The 24,713-nt window shown below is 42.0% G+C and overlaps 1 protein-coding gene across 4 annotated transcripts in view; it reads right to left on the bottom strand.

The window, feature by feature from the left end:
- The window catches only part of ppp2r3a (protein phosphatase 2, regulatory subunit B'', alpha), a 265,190-nt gene that overhangs the window by 136,361 nt on the left and 104,116 nt on the right, over window positions 1-24,713 (bottom strand). Inside the window, exon 1 of one of the 4 annotated variants that reach the window (XM_078410767.1) lies at window positions 23,246-23,285. The exons of the other annotated variants lie outside the window; for them this stretch is intronic. The gene's annotated coding sequence lies outside the window, so the exon portion shown is untranslated. Of the gene's footprint in view, window positions 1-23,245; window positions 23,286-24,713 lie in introns of those variants that run through there. 4 annotated transcript variants of the gene reach the window in all.

Here is a 24,713-nt window from a genome sequence, read left to right as displayed (position 1 = left end):
TCACCAATGCGTCTACTATTTCTAGAGCAACCTCCCTGAGGATCCTGGGATGCAGACCATCAGGCCCAGGGGATTTATCATCCTTCAGTCCCATTAGTCTACCCAATACTATTTCTCGCCTGATGAAAATTTCTTTCAGTTCCTCTACCCCCCTAGATCCTCTCTCCTCCAGTACATCTTGGAGATTGTTTGTGTCTTCCTTGGTGAAGACAGATCCGAAATACCTGTTCTACTCTTCTGCCATTTCCTTGTTACCCATAATAATTTCACCCGTGTCTGCCTTCAAAGGACCCACATTTGACTTTGCTACTCTTTTTCTCTTAACATATCTAAAGAAGCTTTTACTGTCCTTTATATTCTTGGCCATCTTCCCCTCGTACTTCATCTTTTCAGCCCGTATTGCCCGTTTTGTTACCTTCTGTTGTCCTATGAAAGTTTCCCAATCCACTGGCTTCCGGCTACTCTTTGCTGTGTTATACATCTTTTCTTTTAGTTTTATTCCATCCCTAACTTCCCTTGTCAGCCACAGTTGCCTCCTGCTCCCCTTAGAACTTTTTTTCCTTTTTGGAATGAAATGATCCTGCGTCTTCCGGATTATGCCCAGAAATTCCTGCCATTGCTGTTCCACCGTCAATCCTGCTAGGATCCCTTTCCAGTCTACCTTGGCCAGCTCCTCTCTCATGTCTTGATAGTCCCCTTTGTTCAACTGCAACACTGACACTTCCGATTTAACCGTCTCCTTCTCAAATTGCAGATTAAAACATAATTCAATTAAGCATCTAAGAATTTGCTGAATGTCTGAAAAATAATCCATGTTTTGATAGGAAAGAAATCAATTATGAAAAATACATGTAATTCTGAAATCCTAAGCACAGCTAAAATTGCTTGTGTTTTAACTTGTGGTTAAAATTAACTGTTAACAAATGCATAATCAAATTGGTATTGTCTAATAAAATGGGCTGCCGGCTTTGATTAAAAAAACAACCCTTCTACTCGCCATTACTGTGAAATCTGTCCAGGATCAGTAAATGATTATTGATTACTGCATATCTGACGTGCATCTGACTCATCTATAGAGGAAAGAGAAAGTACTCAGTAATTTAGAACAGTAACTTTATCGCCTAAGAGAGCTGATTCTGAATCCAGACCAAAAAGACACTGTTACGTGCCATTAATTAAAATTCAATTGGCAATATAACACAATAATAGATGGAATGTGAAACTGAAGTGTTACATTAGTGTAGAGTTTAAACAGGCTCATTCACACTGTACATCTTGCAAGTTACCATGTGACATAATATGTCATATACTTGTCAAAGAACTTGGACAAAGATGGAAAACAGACCGGAATTTAAAAAAAGAGGACAGTTCACTGAAAGATCTTCTGCAGTAGGGGCAGGCTCAACGATTTACATGCAACTGCCAAACTCAAGAGAACTAATTGTACTATCATTGACCTTGAATTGTCCAGAAGGAGTTGACCTCCCATTGACCTCAAGATCATGTGGCCTCAAAGGGCCAATGTTCCACTGAGCAGCAGAATAATATGTTTTGTATTAACAGAACATTGAAAAATCGGCTCATCCTCCAAGTTTTTCAAGTATTATTAATTGTTATGTGTTTTCAAAGCATTTTGAAAGTCATTAATGGTTTGTGTTTATGTAATAATTCTATCGCTGCCAAATATGAATATGTGAAACCAAATAAAGAATCGCTAATAACTAATTTACTTACTATGATGCGAAGTCACCATTCAGCCCATCTAGTTAGCCCATGCTAACTAGTTAGCCCATGCTAACTCCTAATAGAGCAATTCCCTCAGTGCCATTCTCCACCTCCTTATTTTCCCGTAGACCAACAACTTATTCTTTCTCACCTGCCCATCAACTCCTTTTGATTCTTTGCCATTTATCGCCACCAGGAGTAATTTACAGAAAGTCATAGAGTCAGAGAGGCTTACAGCATTGAAACAGGTCCTTCGGCCCCCTTTGTTTATTTTGACTATCATACCTATCTACGCTAATTCCACTTCCCTGCATTAATTCCACATATCTCTGTGCCTTTATTGTACGTGGCTTTGTGAGGATGGCTGTACAGTCTAATGTGTGTATAACATCGCTCAGCTGCCAAAGTGAAGCTGTGACATTTGAAGGTACAGAAGTCAAATGGTTGTAAAGTAAAAACAAAGAACTGCAGATACACAAAAGGCCACAAAATGCTGGAATAACTCAGCAGGTCAGGCACCATCTCTGGAGAACATGGATAGGTGACGTTTCGTGTTGAGACTGGATCTGAATAAGGGGCTCGATCTGAAACGTCACCGATCACATGTTCTTAGAGATGCTGCCTGACCTGCTCAGTTACTCCAGCACTTTGTGTCGTCAGCTGTAAAGTGGTTGAGCCGGTAAACACATTTTGAAAGGTATAATTCTGAATCCTAGCATGAATTTTGTAAGTGAATGTGGCCCTGCAGATTGTGACACTTTTGAAGAATCCATTAATTATTGGTTCTGCTAAAGGTGAAGTTGGCACCATTTTTAAGCACCAACGTTTAAATAAACATAATCATGTTCAGCAGTTAACCTTTCTTTGTTGAATTTAGGTTTCAGGTACTTTCAGGTAAATTCAGCTCCAACATAGAATTACCCAGCATAAGCTACCTGTTGCTCCCTGCGATATCTGGTGGGTGATATCTCGAGATGCTGAAGCACCCACTTAAAAACATGTGATGCAGATCTCCCTTGGTAATACTTATAACAAAACAGAGAATAAGTTCATGTGATAGCAGCAGAATAAGGCCAATCGGCCCATCAAGTGTACTCAGCCATTCAATCATGGCTGATCTATCTTTTCCTCTTAACCCCATTCTCCTGCCTTCTCCCCATAACCCCTGACACCCATACTAATCAAGAATCTATCTATCTATGCCATAAAAATATTAATTTGACTTGGCCTCCACAGCCTTCTGTGGATAACATATTCTTACAAGAACAACAAACCACAAACCACAAAAATGTTTTTGCTTCCGTTTGAAGCAAAGTCAGACTTCCCTTTAAGATTACAATTAGTTAAACAAACTGAACAATGGGAGGGTGGCTATTGTTGTGCCTCCATTTAAGAAGGGCTGCAAAGAAAAACCCAAGAACTGTAGATTATTAAGCGTAACACCTGTGGTAGGAAAGTAACCGAAGAAGAGGAATAAGATATACATTCATTTAGATTAAATTGGGAGTTAATTAGGGATAGTAAACATGTTTTAGGGCATGGGAGATCATAATCTCATGATTTTGATTACGCTTTTTGAAGCAACCAAGAAGGTTGATGAGGGCAGGCCAATAGATGTAGTCTATATGGATTTCAGCAAGGCCTTTGATAAGGTTCAGCATGGTGGGCTGCCCTGGAAGGTTAGATTGCATGGGCTCCAGGGAGCGCTAGCCAATTGGATACAGAAATAGCTTCATAGCAGGAAACAAAGAACGGTAGTAGATGTTTTTTTTGTCAGACTGGAGACCTGTGGCTGGTGTGCCTTGGGAACTGATGCTGAGCCCATTGCATTTGTTATCAATATTAATTTACAAGGCATAATTAATAAGTTTGCAGATAACACTAAAATAGGTAGTATCGTAGATAGTGAAGATGGCTAATGAAGATTGGGGAGTGGGCTGAGGAATGGCTAATGGAGTTTAATTCAGATACATGCAAGGTTTTATCATATCATATCATATATATACAGCCGGAAACAGGCCTTTTCGGCCCACCAAGTCCGTGCCGCCCAGCGACCCCCGCACATTAACACTATCCTACACCCACTAGGGACAATTTTTACATTTACCCAGCCAATTAACCTACATACCTGTACGTCTTTGGAGTGTGGGAGGAAACCGAAGATCTCGGAGAAAACCCACGCAGGTCACGGGGAGAACGTACAAACTCCTTACAGTGCAGCACCTGTAGTCAGGATCGAACCTGAGTCTCCGGCGCTGCATTCGCTGTAAAGCAGCAACTCTACCGCTGCGCCACCGTGTTTTGCATTTCGGGAAGTCAAATCATGGCAGGATCTTCACAGTGAACAGTTGGGTCCGGAGGAGTTTTGTAGAGTAGATGGATCTGTGATTATAAATATATAGTTCCCTGAAGGAAGCATTGCAGGAGGTTAGGATGGTGAAGATGGCTTTTGGCACACTGGCCTTTACCAGTCGGGGAATTGAGTATAGAAGTTGGGACATTATCTTACAGTTATACAAGATGTTGGGGAGGCTGCTCTTGGAGTATTATGTTCAGTATTGGTCACCCTTCTATGGAAAATATGTCATTAAGTTGGAAAAAGTACAGAGAAGATTTAAGAGGATGTTGCCAGCACTCGTGAGCCTGACCTAGAGGGAGAGGTTGGACAGGCTGGGACTTTATTCCTTAGAGCACAGCATGCTGTGGGGTGACCTTATATAAATGTATAAAGTCATGAGGGGTACAAATAGGGTGAATACCCAGAATCTTTTTTCTCCAGGGTAGGGGAATCAAGAACTAGAAGGCATGGGTTTAAGGTGAAAGGGCAAATATTAATATGAACCTCAAGGGCATTTTTTCACACAGTGTGGAGTGTATATGGAACGATCTGCTAGAGGAAATCGTTGATAACAATAGCAATAACAGCATCAAAGAGACATTCAGACAGGTTTATGGATAAGAAAGGTTTAGAGGGATGTAGGCCAACAAGGAAAATGGGACTAGGATCTTGGTCGGCATGGATGAGTAGGGCCATCGGGCCTGTTGGGTGCTGAATGACTCTACAGCCTCATACTTAAATTGATTGAAAGGCCGAAAGTATCCTTGTGTTATTATTTGGTTTTAGTTTTAGAGATACTGTGTAGGCCCACTGAGTCTGTGCCGACCAACGATCCTCCATACACTAGTTCTATCCACAGACGAGGGACAATTTACAAAACCTACAAATCTGCTTGTCTTTGGAATGTGGGAGGAAACTGGAACACCTAGAAGAAATCCACATGGTCACAAGGAGAACGTACAAACTTTCAGTTTGGATTGAACCCGGGTCTGTGGCGTTGTAAGGCAGCAACTCGACCACTGCACTACTGTGAAACCCTTGGTATTCTTTGGTATTCATGGTATTTTTTGAGAATTCTTATGTTTTGTTACATCTTTATTATATTAGAAAACGGTTCAATTCTTCTGAGCTTAATAAATACATTATCACCATGTTATGAAAATAATGACTGTTTATATACTTGTCTCCATTTGTCCCTTATTTATTTATTCCTTCAGTGTTACTCCCTCCTTTGCTTTAGATGTTTTCCTCTTATTTTCTTTGTGCCTTTTTTAGAAATGAGCTAACCTAGTTGTTCTCTGAAGTGGAAGGCCAATATTTACAAGTAACTTTTAAGCAACAAATACTTTCTAGTTGACTTCCATTACTTGGAGCATTCTTTCACTGTCATTTTAATGACTGTTTGGATGTTTAGTAATCCGTCAAAGAAAAATAGGGAAAGATATATGTATTGATATGGAGGAGGAGTGATTTTGTTCTCTTCTGATTCAGGAGCTTCACACATTCAGAGCTGTTTTTACGCTATTGCAGGGAGAGACTGTCAGCTCTTGGGGATCATACTGGAGGTGGAGGTGGTGGTTAAGTTAGCAAACAGAAATAGCAGTCAGGGATCAGATCATGGGGTTGGAGACTGCAAATATGAAGGGGCATTCATAGAATCAGGGGGTGATTTTAATGAATTCGGAGACTGAATCGAGTGTATGGGGCAGAGGGAAATTGCAAAGCGAATGAGAGAGATTGTTTATTTGTCATATGCATCGGATATCGGACATTCTTACTTGCGGCAGCTTTACCGGCGCATAAAATGCAACAACTACAATAAATGATCAGTTATTCTAAATGGGAAGAGAGTTGGGGTGAGCAAATTGGATTGTGCTCCATTTTACCGAATAAACATCACAGTCAGGCTTGGTTCCAAATCTTACAAATCTGCAAGAAGCACTTTGAGTCTGAAGAAGGGCCTTGACTCAAAACAACTCCTATTCCTTTTCTCCAGGGATGTTGCTGACCTGCTGAGTTACTCCAGCTTTTTGCATCTATCTACAAGAAGTACAAAGTAGCTGTGCTTCCTGCAATGGGAAGAAGGTACAGGAATTAACTTACAAGCATGATTTCCGCACCCGTGTTCAGAATGGGTCTGACTTAACACGTCTAAAGTTTTTGAAATAGAGGTGGGGATAATTATCTTGATAATGTTTAAACCTTTCATGTGTCATTTTCAATTTGAAGGGGGTTACTGTTAGTGGGGATGGGTGTAACTGGTCTCAAATCATCAGCCTTTCTGCCTGCACTTATTTCCTTGCAGTCCTTCAACCTTTCCCAGGGCACATTTACTGTGTGTGATAATGAGCATCACATTTTGTAGTTTGCTGTGAATTTCAGGATTTTGACGTGGGAAACTTTATGTAAAAAGACTACATGCAAATCACTCTGCCCCATGAGTACTGAAACATGTATTGTAACCAATGCACTTGGCAGTTTCCTGGAAGTGATATCAAAGCAAATGTTCCAACAACATTTATCATGTTGCTAACACAAAATAACCAGCATCTTTCTTCCAAGATCCAATTGAATTATAGAGAAGATGTCTCACACATTTTGTGTGAGTGTGATACAGATTTGGATTTATATCATGTTACTAGACCAAGTGGACCCATTGGCCCCACAACTCATTGGGTTGCCATTGTGACGTGGGAAAATGGCGTGGGAGAGGATGGGGGGGAGAGGAGGGGGGGGGAGAGGAAGGGGGGGGGAGAGGAAGGGGGGGGGAGAGGAGGGGGGGGAGAGGAGGGGGGGGAGAGGAGGGGGGGAGAGGAGGGGGGGAGAGGAGGGGGGGAGAGGAGGGGGGGAGAGGAGGGGGGGAGAGGAGGGGGGGAGAGGAGGGGGGGGAGAGGAGGGGGGGGAGAGGAGGGGGGGAGAGGAGGGGGGGAGAGGGGGGGGAGAGGGGGGGGAGAGGAGGGGGGAGAGGAGGGGGGGAGAGGAGGGGGGGGAGAGGAGGGGGGGAGAGGAGGGGGGGAGAGGAGGGGGGGAGAGGAGGGGGGGAGAGGAGGGGGGGAGAGGAGGGGGGAAGAGGAGGGGGGAGAGGAGGGGGGAGAGGAGGGGGGAGAGGAGGGGGGGAGAGGAGGGGGGAGAGGAGGGGGGGAGAGGAGGGGGGGAGAGGAGGGGGGGAGAGGAGGGGGGAGAGGAGGTGGGGGAGGGGAGTTGGGCGCTGCGCGAATGCGGGAGGGGTTTGGGCCCAGCGGGTCCGCTTGGTTTAATTAGACTGACCTTTAACTGCTCAGCGGCGGCGGCTCCGGGGCTGAGCGGTGAAGGAGACGCCCGTGGCTGAGAGCGGCGGCGATGCTGAGCGGGAGCTGGAGGCTTTCCGGCAACGGCAGCGAGATGGAGACGCCCGAGGTTTAGAGCGGGAAGAAGAAGCGGCGGCGGCGGCGGACATGATGGAAACACCCGGGATCGGGAGCGGGGCGGGGGCTCCAGGCGGGGCGGCGTTGGCGGTAACAGAGACGCCCAGGGTTTGCAGCGGCGGCGGCCGTGCGATGTATTAGCGACGGCTCCGGGTCCATCAGTGAAGGAGACGCCCGTGGTTTGGAGCGGGAGCGGCGGCGGTCACGCTCCCCCCACTTGGGCCGCGGAACCAAACGGGCGTCTGGCAGGAAGTGGGAGCTGAATGAAAATGACGACCCTCCCCCCAACTGCACAAGCGCAGTCACCCGGTGGCCATCTTACGTGAGGACCACCCCCCCCCCCGACTGCGCTTGCGCTGGTTTTTAAAAACTTGAAAATGTGAATAACTTTAAAAATATAACACCAATTTCAATAAAACCACCATTTTTACCATTAAAGCGCTGACAGTGAGTAAGGTGGGCCTAAAATTGTCAGGCTATCTTGTACCGTTTTGGCTGAAGTTCGATCACAAATAAACAAACAAACGAGAGTTTTAGTATATAGATGTTCAATCAAAATCCAATGCAAAACTAACCATGTCAAGTTGAATCATAAAATATAAAAATATGTTAACATTTAAATATCATTCAAATGCTAATGACTGTGACATTTTCTCTGAGCTTGAAGCAATGAAAACCCAAGAGTGTACCACAGGCTTGTCAATTCAACATCACTGCACTGTTTTTAATTTATTATTCAAAATGTATGCTGATCCTTCAAGAGATTTTCTTTTCTGCAATAATTTAATCTGCTCTCATTGTTTGCACAGTAGGAAACAAATCAAATCTTAATCTTTCATAATTTGATGTAAGGGAAGATGTGTGGACTCTGGCAATAATTAGAAGAATGAGGGATGCAGTTTGGATCTTAATGTCGTAGAATATACAACAGTACAGCTCAGGAATAGGCCATTCAGCCCACAATGTTTGTGCCTAACATGATGCCAGGTTACATTAATCCCCTGTGACTGCACGATCCATATCTTTCCATTCCCTGCGTTGCTGTATGCTTATCCAAAAACCACTAATATGCCACTATCATATCTGCCTCGACCACCACTCCAAAAAGCCACACCTCTCTGTGCAAAACCACGTGCCTTACCTTATTCCCTTTAAACTTTGTGCCTCTCAGCTTCAAGCTATTCCTCTATTCTTTGACAATTTCACCCTGGGAAAAAGGTCCTGACTAACCTATCTGTGCCTCCCATAACTTTATATACTTCAATCTTGAACTACAGCTCTCTAATACGAGTTCCCCCCCACTGAAAGAGAAATTATTTAGTTTAGTTTAGTTTAAAGAAACAACATGGAAACAGGTCCTTTGGCCCACATAGTCTGGGCCGGCTAGCAATCACCCGTTCACTACTTCTATCCTATACTCCAGGACCAAGTGACAGAAGCCAATTAATCTGCAAACCTGCACGTCTTTGGAATGATCTGAAATGTTTTCCATTGATCTACCAAACTTAATGTGAACAAAACTCGCATTACAAACCAGCATTATACCTAGTCAGTACAAATAGTGAGCTCATCAATTCTGGTAGAATTGTAACAGGAGATCAGAGGAAGCTAGGGATCACAGTCAAGACCTTCTGTTTTAATTTAAAATTTTAATTTAATTTAATTTGATTGTATAAACCCATCAAAGAGAAGATGGACAGCGGTCCAGTGCCCTATACGACCTAATAACCTAGAAATCCTGCACAGACAGTTCATCCAGGAAACAGATGTATAAATTCATTCAGAGTTCGAGCTTCTCCTGGGCATCTAATGATGCACACAATTACTGAAGCCCCAGCCACTGACCTCCAAAGACAGAAAGCCAAATTATATTCAGCTGCTTCAACACTGATTGGAGATTTATTTACCACAGAAGACAAATTCCTTAAAAAGCTGAACTTTAACTGTGATTTGAGCAAACCCCAGCAGAAGCATTTACTTGGCAATTGACTTGAAGAAATGAGGCATATGTCAATTAACTTATAGATTGAGCTCAAGAATAAACTTTGCGTTTCTGTAGACCAACAAAGATAAACATATGGCCAGTGAGGGTAACCATGCTCAGTGAAGCATTGCCAAAACCCCAGAAGGATTGACACAGAAGTTTGGAAATAATTAATGAGCTGAGTGGAAACTGTTCCTTTGAATTAAGCAGTTATTTAATTTGGTTACAGTACACATATTGATGCTTCTCTGTCCCAAACACCATTATTCACTGCTATTCTGTTTGGCCACATTAGTCTCAAAGGGGAGTAACATTGCAACAACTTTTGTTTGGACGAGATTAATGAATGTGTTGCAATGTACACATTTTCTGCACAGTGGTTTGGAAATCTCAAAGAGTTTTAAAGTTTCACTTTTCTGCAAATCCAGAGCAAGATTTCAACAGGGCCATTTTAAGTTGCTGACACACAATATATCTGGAACCCTTCTTGCAGAGGGCTGTGTTCAAAGCACTGATCAGCATTTAGGGCACTTCTCCGTAAAAAGCAAGGTACTGCAGCTGCTGGTTGATACACAAACGGACACAAATTGCTGGAGTAACGCAGCAGGTCAGGCAGCAAATCTGGAGAACATGGATAGGTAGCATTTCAGATCAAGACCTTCAGACTCACGCTTCGGGTCGAGCCCTTTCTTCAGACTTCTTGGTAGGATGTTAGATGCAAAAATCCAATGGGATAATTTTTTTACAGGGAAGCAACCTTTCGCAGCTTTTGTAGTGGTTCATGGAGAATTGCAGGGAAATGTATAAGCACGATTTGGCTATTTTTATGCAGTTAGAGTTACAGTGCAAGAGAATGCCCATTGTATATTTCTCCTTTCACCCTGGAAGTGACTTAAGAGGCAGATGAATGTGATGAAGAGGGCAGGGACTGTCATTTTTTTTTCTGGAAAGAGAAGCTTGGATGCCCTTTCTCATTTGGATTTGTAGCACAAGGAGAACAATTGATATCTTATGTAAGCATTTTCATTGACTTTTGAAAGGCAACAGCTATGTACAATTTTCCTCCACAGGAACATAAACCGCATATAATGAGTATTCCACTGTGATTTGTCTCATTATGTTACTTTGGTTGCCAAAGACACAAAAACACAGAGAGGTTTTCAATTAGGTGCACCCGTTGTTTCTTTACAGTACATGTTGCTGAAGAGCAGTGTGAAAAATAAACTGGAAATGTTTAAAAAGGGCTTTCCCAAATATTTACTAACAGTGAAGTCGCAAAGCTTCATTTCCAAATTTCTCCCTTCACCTTGTGGAAAAATTCAACAATGATGGAAAACCTAATAAAAGTAATAAACAAGGAACTGCAGATGCTGGTTTATACCAAAGATAGACGCAAGATGCTGGAGTAACTCAGCAGGTCAGGCAGCATCTCTGGACAAAATGGATAGGTGACGTTTCGGGTCAGGACCTTTCTTCAGACTGATAGTGGTGGGATGGCGGGGAGGTGAGTGGGGGGGGGGGGGGGGGGGGGGGGGGTGGGATGGGGTGGGTGGAGGGGTTATCTAGAAGCAAGAAAAGACCAGGACAAATCAAGGCCTGCAACAGATAATCCATTTGACAATGGGACAATCACCAGTGAGATATGTAGGAAGGAACTGCAGATGCTGGTTTAAACCGAAGACAGACACAAAAAGCTGGAGTAACTCAGCGGGACGGGCAGCATCTCTGGAGAGAAGGACTGGGTGGTGTTTCAGGTCGAAGAAGGGTTTCGACCCGAAATGTCACCCATTCCTTCTCTCCAGAGATGCTGCCTGTCCGGCTGAGTTACTCCAGCTTTTTTTGAGTCTATCACCAGTGAGAATGGTTTTTGCTTTAAAAATAGAGTTCACTCATTTCCAGACGTACTGGGTGTGACTGGTTATAAAATTAGGAAATTGGGGAAAAACCCTGAGAACGAAATAATTGATGGGGGAAGGGTGGGGGTGAAATTCAAATTTTAATGGTCAAGAGAGCTTAACTGTCATATGTACTAGTAACAGAATAATGAAATGGCTAACTTGCTGCAGCTTAGTGGGCCCATACATTTTTAGAAAGTTAACTCGGTCCTTTATTTTCAATACGAACAGGGCCGCAGATACAACAGATTTTTTCTGCTATAACCAAAATTCGTTATAAAGAGGGTAGAATGTACTACAAAAATATTTTCACCTTCAGTGGAAGTGATTTGCTGTGCCACTCCACTGAGGAGGCAGCAATGTCCATGCCCAAATGACACACTTACAGTATTTATGTCACTTCCTATTTCTGGGAACTGTAAACTGTGATAAGAATGATTCCAAATAAATAAGATTATTACAGAAAAAAATCCGCAAAGCTTTATCTTGAGTCATAATGACTCCAGTATATACACACAGTTTCTGAGAGCATAGTGACCTATATTATTCTCTGCCAATTCTATCAAACTATTCCTTTCGCCCAAGACACAGCCAGCTGCAATGGTTGTAGGCCGGAGGTCCTTCTCAATGACGCACATTTGGATGGCATGGGGCCAACTGGGGATGCCACCAATCCTTCAGAGTTTGTAGACTGATGCTCTAGACTAGAGGAGGTGCTTTGTGGGAGGTCTTCCTCCAATATAACTGCACAGGCCAGAGTTTTCATCTACTCATCACACCATTTATGTGATAGCGCTCCTGGTTTTGCGGGGATCTTTGCAAATATGTCCACCTCTCCAGTAAGTGGAAATATCCAACTTTATTGATTGAGGACTTGGTTCAATGCAACGTCCAACAATGAGTGTCAGAATGCAGAAGAACATTGGAGAACGCATCTCAAGATAACAAGTTAGCAACCATCATGGATTTCAAACTAAATTAAAACATTTTTTTATTAGATGAAATGTTTCAAGCATCTTTTTGTGAAAGGCAGTCAGAATCCCTTTTGGATAATTGAACTCTGTTTTTTAGTTATGACATTCTGATGGTTTCTTATAAGTTAATTTGTGACTTGAGACTGGTGTTCTTGATTTCATCTGTTTATGTGCATTTATTGTGCTCATTTTTTATTCAAGTGCAAGCATTGAAGTGCCAAAACACTCTTATAGATTCCAAAAAGAACATCCGAACATCTGTTGTCTTTCAATCCCCAGGCCTTCATTTTGACTGAACCACCCCCACTCATCCCAAATCTCATCCCCAATTTATTTGAGTTCAGATGGGTGGGGATCTTAGTCTCATGAACTCCACAGGAGGGCAGTCAGCCAGCAGCCTCTTCACACCCACTCCAAATGGAAAACTGGCTGATCAAATGTGAACAAGGCCCAGCTGTTGGAGCTTCCTAAGCCCATTCACTGCTGACACGATGGTGTTAAGATCCTTTGTCATGTGAAAGTCCCCCCCAATAACATCAAACAATCTAGGACTGCCCCATTGGAGATTTTTGATTCTGTTTTCTATTGAATGTGATTCCAACACTGGAAACCTCTCCATTTCAGTGTTCATGGTTCCCAGTCATTCATGGTGAGGCAATATTAGTTACAATCACTGATATAGTTGGCATTAGGCCCACTAATTTTTAATAGTGAACTCTATCACTAAAACAATCATGACGGGCAGGTCAAGGACTCGCCTTCAGCATCACCATTTCTCTTTGTCCTCGTGTCCACTTGAGGGTCATTGACATTAAATAATTGAAATGAATCTGGCTAGTATTCACACTGAATGAATGCATCCTGGTTCTCTTAGAACTTAAGAGCAAGTCAGATGCTTCCTTCATTGTTACATGTACTGGGTACCTAATTTTTGCATTCAGCCATGGTTGGGTAAGCTTGGGTAAGCATCATTTGTAATAAAAGGACTTCTGAAAATTAACTTCAGACTTCAGATGGGGTGATAGAGCTGCTGCCTTACAGCGCCAGAGACCCGGGTTCAATCCTGACCACAGGTGCTGTCTGTACGGAGTTTGTACGTTCTCCCCGTGCCTGCGCGGGATTTCCCTGGGTGCTCTGGTTTCTTCTCAAACTCCAAAGATGTACAGGTTTGTAGTTTAATTGGCTTCGGTAAAGATTTTAAATTGTCCCTAGTACAGTGCTAGTGTACGGGGCGATCGCTGGTTGGCATGGACTCGGTGGGTTGAAGGGCATATTTCTGCGCTGTATCTTTAAACAAAAGTAAAGTAACCTTGAGCAACAATTGATTTTGTGGGATTTTTGCACTAATGTTAATCCCTGTAGAATATTCACATTTTCCCACAAAATTATGGAAAATCCCTCCTTGTAGTGTTTCCTGGACACCATCACTGCAATTCTGTGACAGTTTAAACAACAGAATTCAGAATGGTTCACCCGTTCAGAGCCATATTATCCCACTTTCACTTCCTTACACAATAGGGACAATTTACAGAAGCCAATGATTCACACACGGAATGATTGACACAAGAAAGTGCAGGTGCTAGAGCAAAAACTAAAGTGCTGGAGGAATTCGGAGGGTTCAGCAGCATCTTTGTTAGGGAAAGGAATCGTTGAAGTTTTGGGTTAAGACCTGATGCAGCATTTCAATGTGTAAAAAAGTTAGCAGTTCAGTCAGATTATTGTTTAGTGCTCTGCAATTCTCCACCAAGGAACAGCTCACCCAAGTAAAAATGGAAAATTGCCATTTCAATTATTTTTTTCCCTCAATAGGTTAATGATTGCCAAATGTTAATAATTTAAATGCGTCAGATTTAAAATCAGTAAATGAATGATGCAGCTGATAAAAATGTGTCTTTGTTTTATTAACAGTTTGCATTTTCCCAGAGGTAACAGTGGGAGATAAATGGGATTCTTTACTTGGCAGACGTACATATAGCTTTTGGTTTTAGGTTCTTTTTTCTCAAAGCTTTGTGCCGCTAATGAATATCTGCCGAAAACTACAAAGGATTTTTCTCTTTCGCCTCCCACTTGGAAAGTTGCTGTTCTCCATTTGCCATCTCCCTCAGCAACACCACTGACACCATGTTCTCTCTGTGCGTAAACTCATGCTTGAGATCCTGATTCTTGGTACCCTTGGAATTCCAGTGGGCTGCCTATTTAAAAAGGAACACTTCTACAGCACAAAATCAATGGACTGAAAACCGACCAACCTGATGTACTGATTCTACACACAATCAGCAAAGTTCTTGATTAGTACGGGTGTCAGGGGTTATGGGGAGAAGGCAGGAGAATGGGGTTGAGAGGGAAAGATAGATCAGCCATGATTGAATGGCTGAGTAGACTAGATGGGCCAAATGACTTCATTCTTCTCCTATAAATTATGAACATGAAAACTCCTCCTTTAAAAGAATTAAGGTGGAATCAACCTCTACACTGATAACAAATTATTCTGGCTTATTAACCAACAATTATTCCAACTCCAGATATTTTCCATTGAGCCAGATCTTTGTGTAGTTGAAATGTGTGAGATAAAATGATTTACAAATATGTGGCTTAGTTTTAGTTTAGAGGTATAGCATAGAAACAGGTCCTTCGGCTCACTGAGTCCATGCTGACCATTGATCACTCGTTCAAAGTGTTCTACGTTGCCCCACTTTTGTTTCCAGTCCTTATACTACAGGGGCAATTTACAGAAGCCAATTAACCTACAAATACACACATCTGTGGGATGTTGGAGGAAACCGGAGCACCCGGAGGAAACCCACACTGTCACAGGGGGAACGTGCAGATTCCACACAGACAGCACTTAAGAGTCAGGATCGAACCTGCATCTATGGAGTTGTGAGGCAGCTGCTCTACCAGCTGCACCACTCTGCTTCCCTGTTGTGGCTTTCTGCTTTTGAAAAATAGTCACTGTTAAAATACTGGAAATACAGCAGAAAATTTTAGTATTGTTGTGGTAACCCTGAGTCATCTGTGTTTATTAACAACGAATAAGGGAGAAATATCAAAAATGTACCCAGCAGAACTCTCTTTTTCTTTCTAAAGTGCCATGGCACACAATCCTTAATTTAAGATAATACCCAAAAGTGCAGCGACACTTCATATTATTTTGTAAGATTGTGGAATGGGAATTGATTCTATCCTGTTGTGACTCAAAGCAACATTTTTCACCCACTGACACTGTGTCAGAAGCAGAGGTTAAGTTAAAATCATGCTGAAGTTACACTAATCTGTCTTACACAGTGTGCCTATGGGAGGTACAGTTAAAGATAACTACTGCTGAATAAAAGCAGACTTGAATGAGATCATTGGAAACTTTTGCTTGGAATCGCAGACAAATGTGAGGTAAGTGTCTCACTGAGATTCTGCGCAATGCAAATCTCTAAAATGTTCCTCATCGAATTTCCAATGCCACTTCAAGAAACAATAGTGAGAAAATGTTGCTAAGAATAACAGGATACTCTACGCTCCATGTAAGGGGTGCTTAGGGAGCTTTGTCGTTCCTGAATCTCAGTGAAATACAATGTCCAAAGGGGAGCATTTACACTTATGAATATTTAAGTCCACTAACAGCCTCCACTCATCTCCCCCAAATTTCCTTAAGGTAGTGTTCCTACCAAAGATTTCCACTGCCAATCTTTTGTCACATACTAGGATATTATGAATGGAGTCATCTAAAAACCTACAATTAATTTAAGGAAAGAAAACATTGCTCAGGCTTCTTTCAACTGCAAGACGGCATTATAACTGGATGTGGTCTTTACCCGTCTTGTCTCAGTGTCTGATGACTTGTTTGATGCAGGTCTATGAATACTCACTTCCTGTCCATAAGTCTTCTGGAACTTAAGGCAGTGCGTGTCTGCAGCCAATTCGATCGCAGGAGTGTTATAACTCAGTCCATTACCACAGATGGCTGTGGTGGCCAAGTGATTGGGTATTTTTTAAATGGAGATTGATAGATTCTCAATTATTTAGGGTGTCATAGGTTACTGGGAGAAAGCAGGAGGAATGAGGTTGAGAGGGAAAAATAGATCAGGCATGATTGAATGGTGGAGTAGATTCGATGTGCTGAATGGCCTAATTCTGCTCTTATGTCTTATGGCCCATCCATTCTTGTCTAACATCCAACATCATCACACCTACCACTGAACTCAGATAGTTCAGAGCTGCAATAAGCCCAACCAATTTTCAACCAATTCGGGACACCAGGCACAGCATAGAATGGGAGACGGGCTCCTACGAACTCCATTTTGCATCAGCTGCTCCACTCTCCATCACCCCCACCCTTGATCGGTGTTCAGTGTGCTGTTGCTGCCGCCTCCTTCTCCGGGGCCTGACTCTGCCCTTGCAGAGGAGGTGGCACCAGAGCGTATCAACCACGAGCAGATGATCTGAGGAATCCTCCTTTATCTCTGATGAAGTCAGAGGGGATAACATAACACAGGGCTAGAAAAACAATGTGTGAAGGTTTACTTTTATAAAGATACTAGACCAAGTGGACCCGTTAGGCCCAAACCTCTCCTGCATTGGTCCTCCCCCCTCCTCAACCTCCCTCCCCTCTCCCTTCTCCCCCACTCCCCCCTTCCCCCTCCCTCCTCCCCTCCCCTCCTTTTAAACTTTAAAATGTGAATAACTTAAAAAATATAACACCGATTTCAATAAAAGTACTTGCATTATCACTAAAGTGACAATGGTGAGTAAGGTGGGCCTAAAATTGTCACACTATCGTGTACCGTTTTGGCTGAAGTTCAGTCACAAACAAGATAACAAACGAAAGTTTTAGTATATAGATGTGTGGGGATGCCTGCTGCACCAGTCAGTCAGTTGGAACTGATTTCGCCCCGACAACATCAAACCTACAGGTGTTACGGAGGGGAATGTTTTTGGCCAGACCATCTCATCACATTGCAGGGAATCCTCGGGAGGGCAGTGTATAAGTAGATTTTTATTTACAGCTCCTATCAACATATGACTGTGAAGTAAGACTCGGCATAGGATCGAATTTCCAATTTAAAAGAAAAGCAAAATGTGCCTGATCTTCAATAAATCATAACTGGCTAGGAAAGGTGTGATCTCAAGAGAAACAATGTGGAGATCACGCCCTCCCTAGCCAACAATGGATCTACCACACACTGCCCTGCCTGAGGTCATTTGTGGCTGGCCCTGATTTGTCCTGGTCTTTTCTCACCCCCAGCACTTAACCCCCCCCTTTCCCCCCACCCCTTACTTTCAGTCTGAAGAAGGGTCCCGACCTGAAACGTCACCCATCCTTTTTCTCCAGATATGTTGCCTGACCCACTGAGTTACTCCAGCACTATGTGTCTATCTTTGGTAGAATCCAGCATCTGCAGTTCTTTCTTTCTACTCATTAGAAATTAGCCTGATTTTTGTTTATATTATGGACTTTGGCATTTTAGGTTAGAGCTTGCTTTGAGCTCAGTCTGGATATCCGAATATTACCCGTCCTTCTAACATAACATAATGAGGAGCCTGCAACCACAATCCTGCTCCAAGGAATAGGAATACCAAAGAAAAGAGTGATGAAGGATGGAAAGGAATAATGCAATGGAGAAGCGTCTGATTGATTTTATCTATGGAATGCCTTTTCTCTATGAATTGCGGAGAGACCCGACAGAAGTTTCTTAAATTATGAGTAACGTAGATAGGGTAGACAGTCAGAACTGTTTTCCTATGATGGAAAAATCAAATACTGGAAGGCATAGCTTTAAAGTGAGGGGGGCATCATTTAAAGTAGGAATGGGGGCACGTTTCTTTTTACACATCCCCTATTCACAGGCACGATCCGACTACTGATGGGCACGGGGGCTTTGACCTGCTCCGTTTCCGACCTGGGCCGATTCACCCCTCTTTACACAACCTGGTGATTCCGGATTCCTCCGGAGACACCATATCGATGCCCAGCTTAGTGAGGATCGGCACAGCCCACTGCAGCCCAGAAGTCCTGGCCTCGAACGATCCTCGAGCCTCCACCTCTGAACAGCCGGATTACAGGCGCGCGCCACATTGAGCTTGGTGTACTGTTTCATCAGTCCTGCACTCTGATTAATAAAACAGAGCACAAGCTGGCTGAAGATGGCTTTACCAGCCACATGTTCAGACAATAATGAGGGCTGAGGTCAAGTTTTAAACTATGCAGAGTGCAAGGTTCAATGTCAATGTTATTTTAGTGATTGGGCTAAAAAGCTTAAGCAAATATCTTTAATTTTGTCAATTAACTTTTATTATGAATAGGGCCTCAGAAATACAGGTTGGATTGGTTTAGAGGGTTGTGGGACAAGCACGGCAGGTGGGACTACTGTAGATGGGGCATGTTGGCCGATGTTGTGGGCTAGTTGGGCCAAAGGGCCTGTTTCCACGCTGTATCCTTGACTCTATCTCCCAGTTGCTGTTATCATGTATAATCTTTTCGCTGACTGGATAGCACGCAACAAAAAAGCTTTTCACTGTATACTGGTACACATGACAATAATAAACTAATAATACTAAACTAAAAATAACAGAAAGAAGGGGTTGATTTCATACTAAGCTCGGATTTCCACAAAGCTCCTTGCAGCTCACTCCTGCCACTCCTACCCACAATATTTCTCCTTTCCAAAGTGTAAACTATCACAAACAAGCCAGCTGTGACCTGATTTACAAAGCTCACAACAGCACAGGGCATGCCAATGCGAGTCTCAATGAAATGATATAACAGCCGGTGGGGCTGAACCAGCTGTCATATTTGTCAACAATTTTAAATATTATTTGCAAATATTAAAAAGCATTCAAGAACCATTAAAAAGTAATTGCATTATAACATGATTTAAAACAAAACGTTTCAAAATGAAAGCGCTAGAAAATCCTTGATAGTAATTAAATATATTTGAATCAACTCAGCTACCTGAAAAAAATGCACATTATGTAAGTTGCCTCTTTCCCTTCCAGCCAGCTCTCACCATCAAAATGAATAGATTTACCAAATTGATTAAAAGAGAAATAAAGGAGCTTATCATATCCAGATCAGTGCTGGAAAACTGTGTAATTTTGCACGCACTGCTGTAATCCATCACAAGAGTACATTTAGGATTAAAGGGGGTATCCTCTCTGCTGTAGCTTGGATTTGTGTTGATACAAACTTGCGCTGGTGTCTCAAACTTCTGAACAGTTAGTATCAGAATCATCCAGCATGGAAACAGGCCCTTTGGCCCAATTAGTTCATGCTGACCATGTTGCGTATTTACGCTAGTTCCATTTGCCTGCATTTGGGCCAGATCCCTCTAAATCTTTCCTATTCATGTACGAATCTGCATGTATGAATCTGCATTCAGGTATGCATCTGCCAGTTTTTGAATGATAATTTCAGGGCACAGTGTCTCTCACAGATTCGGAATATTCTGAAGCATCTTAAGCTAATGATGTACCTCAAAATTCCAGCTGATATTATAATGCGAGGCAACATCCATTTAAGGGGTTAGATGGAGCCCATCTAAACATTTCATCCTGAATCCTAAATCTCTAGCAGTGCTGCACACACTCGGTCCTGAATTATCCACCTCGCTTGTTGACTCAAGCTTGAACCTATGATCAACTGTTATATTCCTATGCCCAACTATTCTGTATTTTGTTGTCTGAAATCACACACTGGGACATTACACTCTGTATAAAGAAAACACTGTACCATCTGTCAGAACACACAGAATGAGACTGGAAGAATAAATATGTTGCTGACACACAGATCATAATCCGGGTGTCCAATTAACAAACAGTGCCCTGACAAACAATCAAGATGTTACAATTACTTTCAAGCAAAATTATCTGTATTTCTCCTGGAGATACAAGGACCAGCAGATGCGGGAATCCTGAGCAAAACACAGCAGCTGAGTAACTCAGGCAGTATCTACAGACGGAATGGATAGGCGATGTTTCAGGTCGGAAGCATCGGAAGACAAAGCAAGGTCAGAATGGATGGGCGATGTTTCAGGACTGATCTTCAATCTGAAGAAGGATCCCGACTCAAAACATTGCCTATCCATTCTTTCCACAGATTCTGCCTGACCCACTGTTTTGCTCTATATTTCTCGTGTTGTTCTTCACAATGCAGTTCCCTTGATTTTCAGATCAACCATGTTTATGATTCTTGGATGTCTAGCTTCATGACTGAATAACAATCATGACTGGGCTACGGAATTCACCATACATTCTGACCAGATGTTGTTTAAATTCACTCTGAGCTGTAGAAGATCCTTCACAAAGCATATGCGTAACAACACTTTACACATAGCATGTGTTTTATCCATTCTGCTTCCTAAAGTATAGCAGCTTACTCTTGCTCACTCCTGTTCTACTTGACTTTACATTAGACTTTAAAGATACAGTGCAGAAACAGGCCCTTCGGCCCGTTGACTTAAAATAGTTTCTGTTTCCACAGATGTGCATGATGTGATGGATATCGTGGAAGAAACTGGATTAAATTTGTGCTTATTTTTTGACTTATGAGTCAAAACCTTCCATATATATTATTATTTTGGAGCAGATGTGATTGCAACAGAGTATCTGATAGCCAACAAAAAATGATAATGGTATTCATTTCCACTCAATTAATATCAGCATATCATGATCCAAGGATCCAACCTGAATGTTTATTGCTTCACATCACAACATGGCACTGATCAAGAGAGTATTTTTTTTATAGTCAGTAAGTTTGCAGATTACTGACTTAGATATCTTGTAAATGATGAGAACAAAACACTTGCAAGTTGCTTTTAAATCCCCAATACCTATATCTAATTTTAGATTTTTAAAAAATTTTAGAGATCCAGAACGGAAACAGGTTCTTTGGCCCAGCGAGTCCGGGCTGATCAGTGACCCCCGTACACTTGCACCATCCTCCACACTAGGGACAATTTACAATTTTTACCGAAGCCAATTACCCTCCAAACCTGCACGTCTTTGGAATGTGGGAGGAAACTAGAGCACCCGGAGAGAACCCACGCGGTCACGGGGAAAACGTACAAACTCCGTACAGACAGCACCCATAGTCAGGATCAAACCCAGGTCTCTGGTGCCGTAAGGCAGCAACACTACCACTGCGCCACATTAAATTAACTTCCAAATGTCTATTTACCATTTATAATATATATCCATCAGCTATACAGAGTGTTTGATGTTTATAAATTTAATGAAACTGTCACAGCTCATAGGCAATAGTTTATTGCCAGTTCTTGAAAGTCAGACGCAAGGCACAATGGGTCACTTGAATGAACCAAGTGAATTACCATCTACTATAAATTGGGAATCATTTTAATTTAAAACAAAAATCACTATCTTGATTTTGCAACAGTCTGGTAAGGTTTAGTTGAGAAGGTGTTTTTTGAAGGATTAGATGGCATCTAGAGTGCTCGATGTGTTGGAGATGAAGAATACAGCTTGGAATGCAGAAAAGAGTGCTTTAAATCTGAAAGTAGCACGGACATGAATGAGATTTCAAAAATAAATAAATTAATGCTTTGGAGACAAATGTTAGTGTGTGAAGATTAAAGCTCAGAAAAATAATCATAAAGTTTACAGCATGGAAGCAGGCACTTTGGCCACTCAGTCCATAGCAATCATCAGCTCTCATTTTTTTTTATTTTTTAAATCCAATCTTATTTTCTCCACAGTCCCATTAACTGACTCCAAGAGCAATTTTAATGCAATGTGTTAGAGAATGACAGTTTACATCAGCCCTAGGTGGAAGGGAATGGGGGGAGGGGGGGGTGGGGTGGGGGGTATGGAGGGAGAGTAATTGGAGAAATACTCATCGGGGGGGGGGGCATATGGAAGAGAGGGGGAAAACATTGCCTATCCATGTTCTCCAGAGGTGCTGCCTGAATGGCTGAGTTACTCCAACACTTTGTGGCTTTTTTTTAGCAGTATGTTTGCAATTTACTGAACATTTTTATGCAGGAATTCTGTATTCTTCATGAAAAACAAAACAAAAAACTGTGCGCTTGCTCATAATGGCCAAGCCTTCATAGATATTGCATGGTTATTATAGACCAGACTTTGCCTTACGTTTATCATATCTGTTGCTGTGTTTATTTTAGTGATTCACATTGACTTCATTCAGCATAACAGCAAGCAATAGTCAGTGTGATGTCAGTGGAACGGGCCTGAAAGAGTATTGCATTTCATTACAGACACCGTTTAGTATTCGTTTTGTCAAAATATTCAGGGCAATGTCTGGCTGGCACTAGTGCGTTCCAATTTTTTTTCAATACCCTTATGGATCTGTGATTATTCTGCATAAAACAGGATGCGGAGTTCACTGTTATTGGGCAAGATTTTTAAGATGATTCTCTGTGGATGTATATAATCTGGGAAAGACTTACGGCTATCAAGGAAGTGTTACACAATTGTTTGAAACGCTATAATTTTCTCCCTGAAGACCTTTCTTAATTAATTCTGGTAAAAAGTGAGGAGGTGTCAGAATTGGAAAACTACAATACAGAACAATGTGGGTCTCTGGGAATTTTTGTTACAGTCAGACCTATTTGCGTCAAGCTGTGATGTAAATGGATTAGTTACTTTAAATAGGAAGCTGGACAATTTTCCAGGCTTGCTGATGACTCAAGATTTGTCCACAACTGCATTTTATTTTAGACATTCAAATACGGAGCGAGAATAAAGATTCAAAGTAAGGGGTTAATTATTGATTTGATAATTTCTTTACATCCCAATGATCATTAGAGGGGATGTGGGTGGAGATTCCATTAAACAAGTGAAATTGAGTAGACCAACACATCTGAATAAGAAAAACGCGCAAGTAAGAAAGGTCATTCAACCCATTTAACATAGACCCTCATTCAAATAGGTCCTGAGTAACTTGTGATATATTAATTTACCTTCGATCGTCCCGATGTGGGGGGTTCGATTGCCCTGACATGGGAGCTTCAACCGGCCCGACATGGGAGCTTCAATCGCCCAGGGGCTTCGATCGCCGGCTGCGGGAGCTTTGATCGCCCCGACTGCGGATGGTTCGACTGCGCCAACCACGGGAGAATAAAGAGGAAGAGGATTAGACTTTATTGCCTTCCATCACAGCGAGGAATGTGGGGAATCCGCCGTGGTGGATGTTTATGTTAACTTTTATCTCGTTGTGTGTTTGTTGCTTTTTTTTAGTATGGCTGTATGGCAATTCGAGTTTCACTGTACCTTAATTGGTACATATGACAATAAACTGACCTTTGAACCTTTAACTTAGTTCTATATTCTCAATACATTTTTCAAAGACTAGGGAGTAGAATTCATTTAACTAATTGCAATGGATCAGTGAGGTGCCACAGGGAACAGACCAAGCAGGGCAGTAAAATATTATCGCTGTATAGAATCAGAGCCAAGGCAAGAAAGGGAGATTCAATAAATCCACAAGCTCCAGTATAAATATGGGAAAAATAGTAGTTATATACTGACTCATTTCTCATCAACTAACACACCCCAGCATTTTCTACAGTAAACCTTATAAGGCTTATAAAAACAACAGATCTCCCATGATAACATTTGCAATTTAAAAATTGCTATAGCCAGAACTGACTGCAACTCTATTTGTTTTGAGCTTTGCCTTCTTCATTCCATTGCCAGCACGCGAAGGAAGTCTGATAACTATGCTGCAAATAATACCATAGTCATGTAAACACTGACTGGTTCAATCGCGATATTACTACCTCTGCTTAGACATGGATTTTCCTGAGATGTTGGTGAAGAGATTTATTAACAGAATGGAGTGAATGAAAGGTTTGAGCAAGAAAAGTTAGGGTATTCCATCTGAATAATCATCCACTCAGACACTGCGTTTTTAGGCCAAATGCACTGCCAGTAATTCTTTTTTGGACTATTCAAGGTTTTATTTGTAATGTGCTGTCTAAAATTCTGTAGCCAGTAGTTGAGCAGGCTATGTTTAACTTTTAGACATCTAATCAGTGAAACGTGCACTTTGTAATATTACAGTGCTATTGTGACTTGGGGTAAAATAATTTCTGTACTTTTTGCCAGTTAGACAGTCTCTCTGGAACTTAGCAGATGATGGTGGATGCTTTATATCTGCAAAGATTGGATTACTTCTGGGATTGAATTTTAAATCTTTGTTTAATTTATTTGAAGCGGGGGGACAAAAATCAGGCACCTCCTAAAGTCAAAAACTTCAATTCATGATGGAGTTTGACTCCATGGATAATCCTGCAAGCCATCTGAGATATTCCCTGACAAGGGGCCAATGCATAATTCTGCATTTGCTGAGAATAGCAGTGGAGCAGCACCTCACCCCATGGCATTGAAATGGTCAACAGATGGGATTCACCTTATCTTCTTTAAATA

Source organism: Rhinoraja longicauda, chromosome 13 (assembly GCF_053455715.1).
Source record: "Rhinoraja longicauda isolate Sanriku21f chromosome 13, sRhiLon1.1, whole genome shotgun sequence".
NCBI classification, from domain to species: domain Eukaryota; kingdom Metazoa; phylum Chordata; class Chondrichthyes; order Rajiformes; family Arhynchobatidae; genus Rhinoraja; species Rhinoraja longicauda.
Note: the sequence above shows the minus strand (reverse complement) of the source record. Positions and strands in the feature narration are given on the sequence as shown.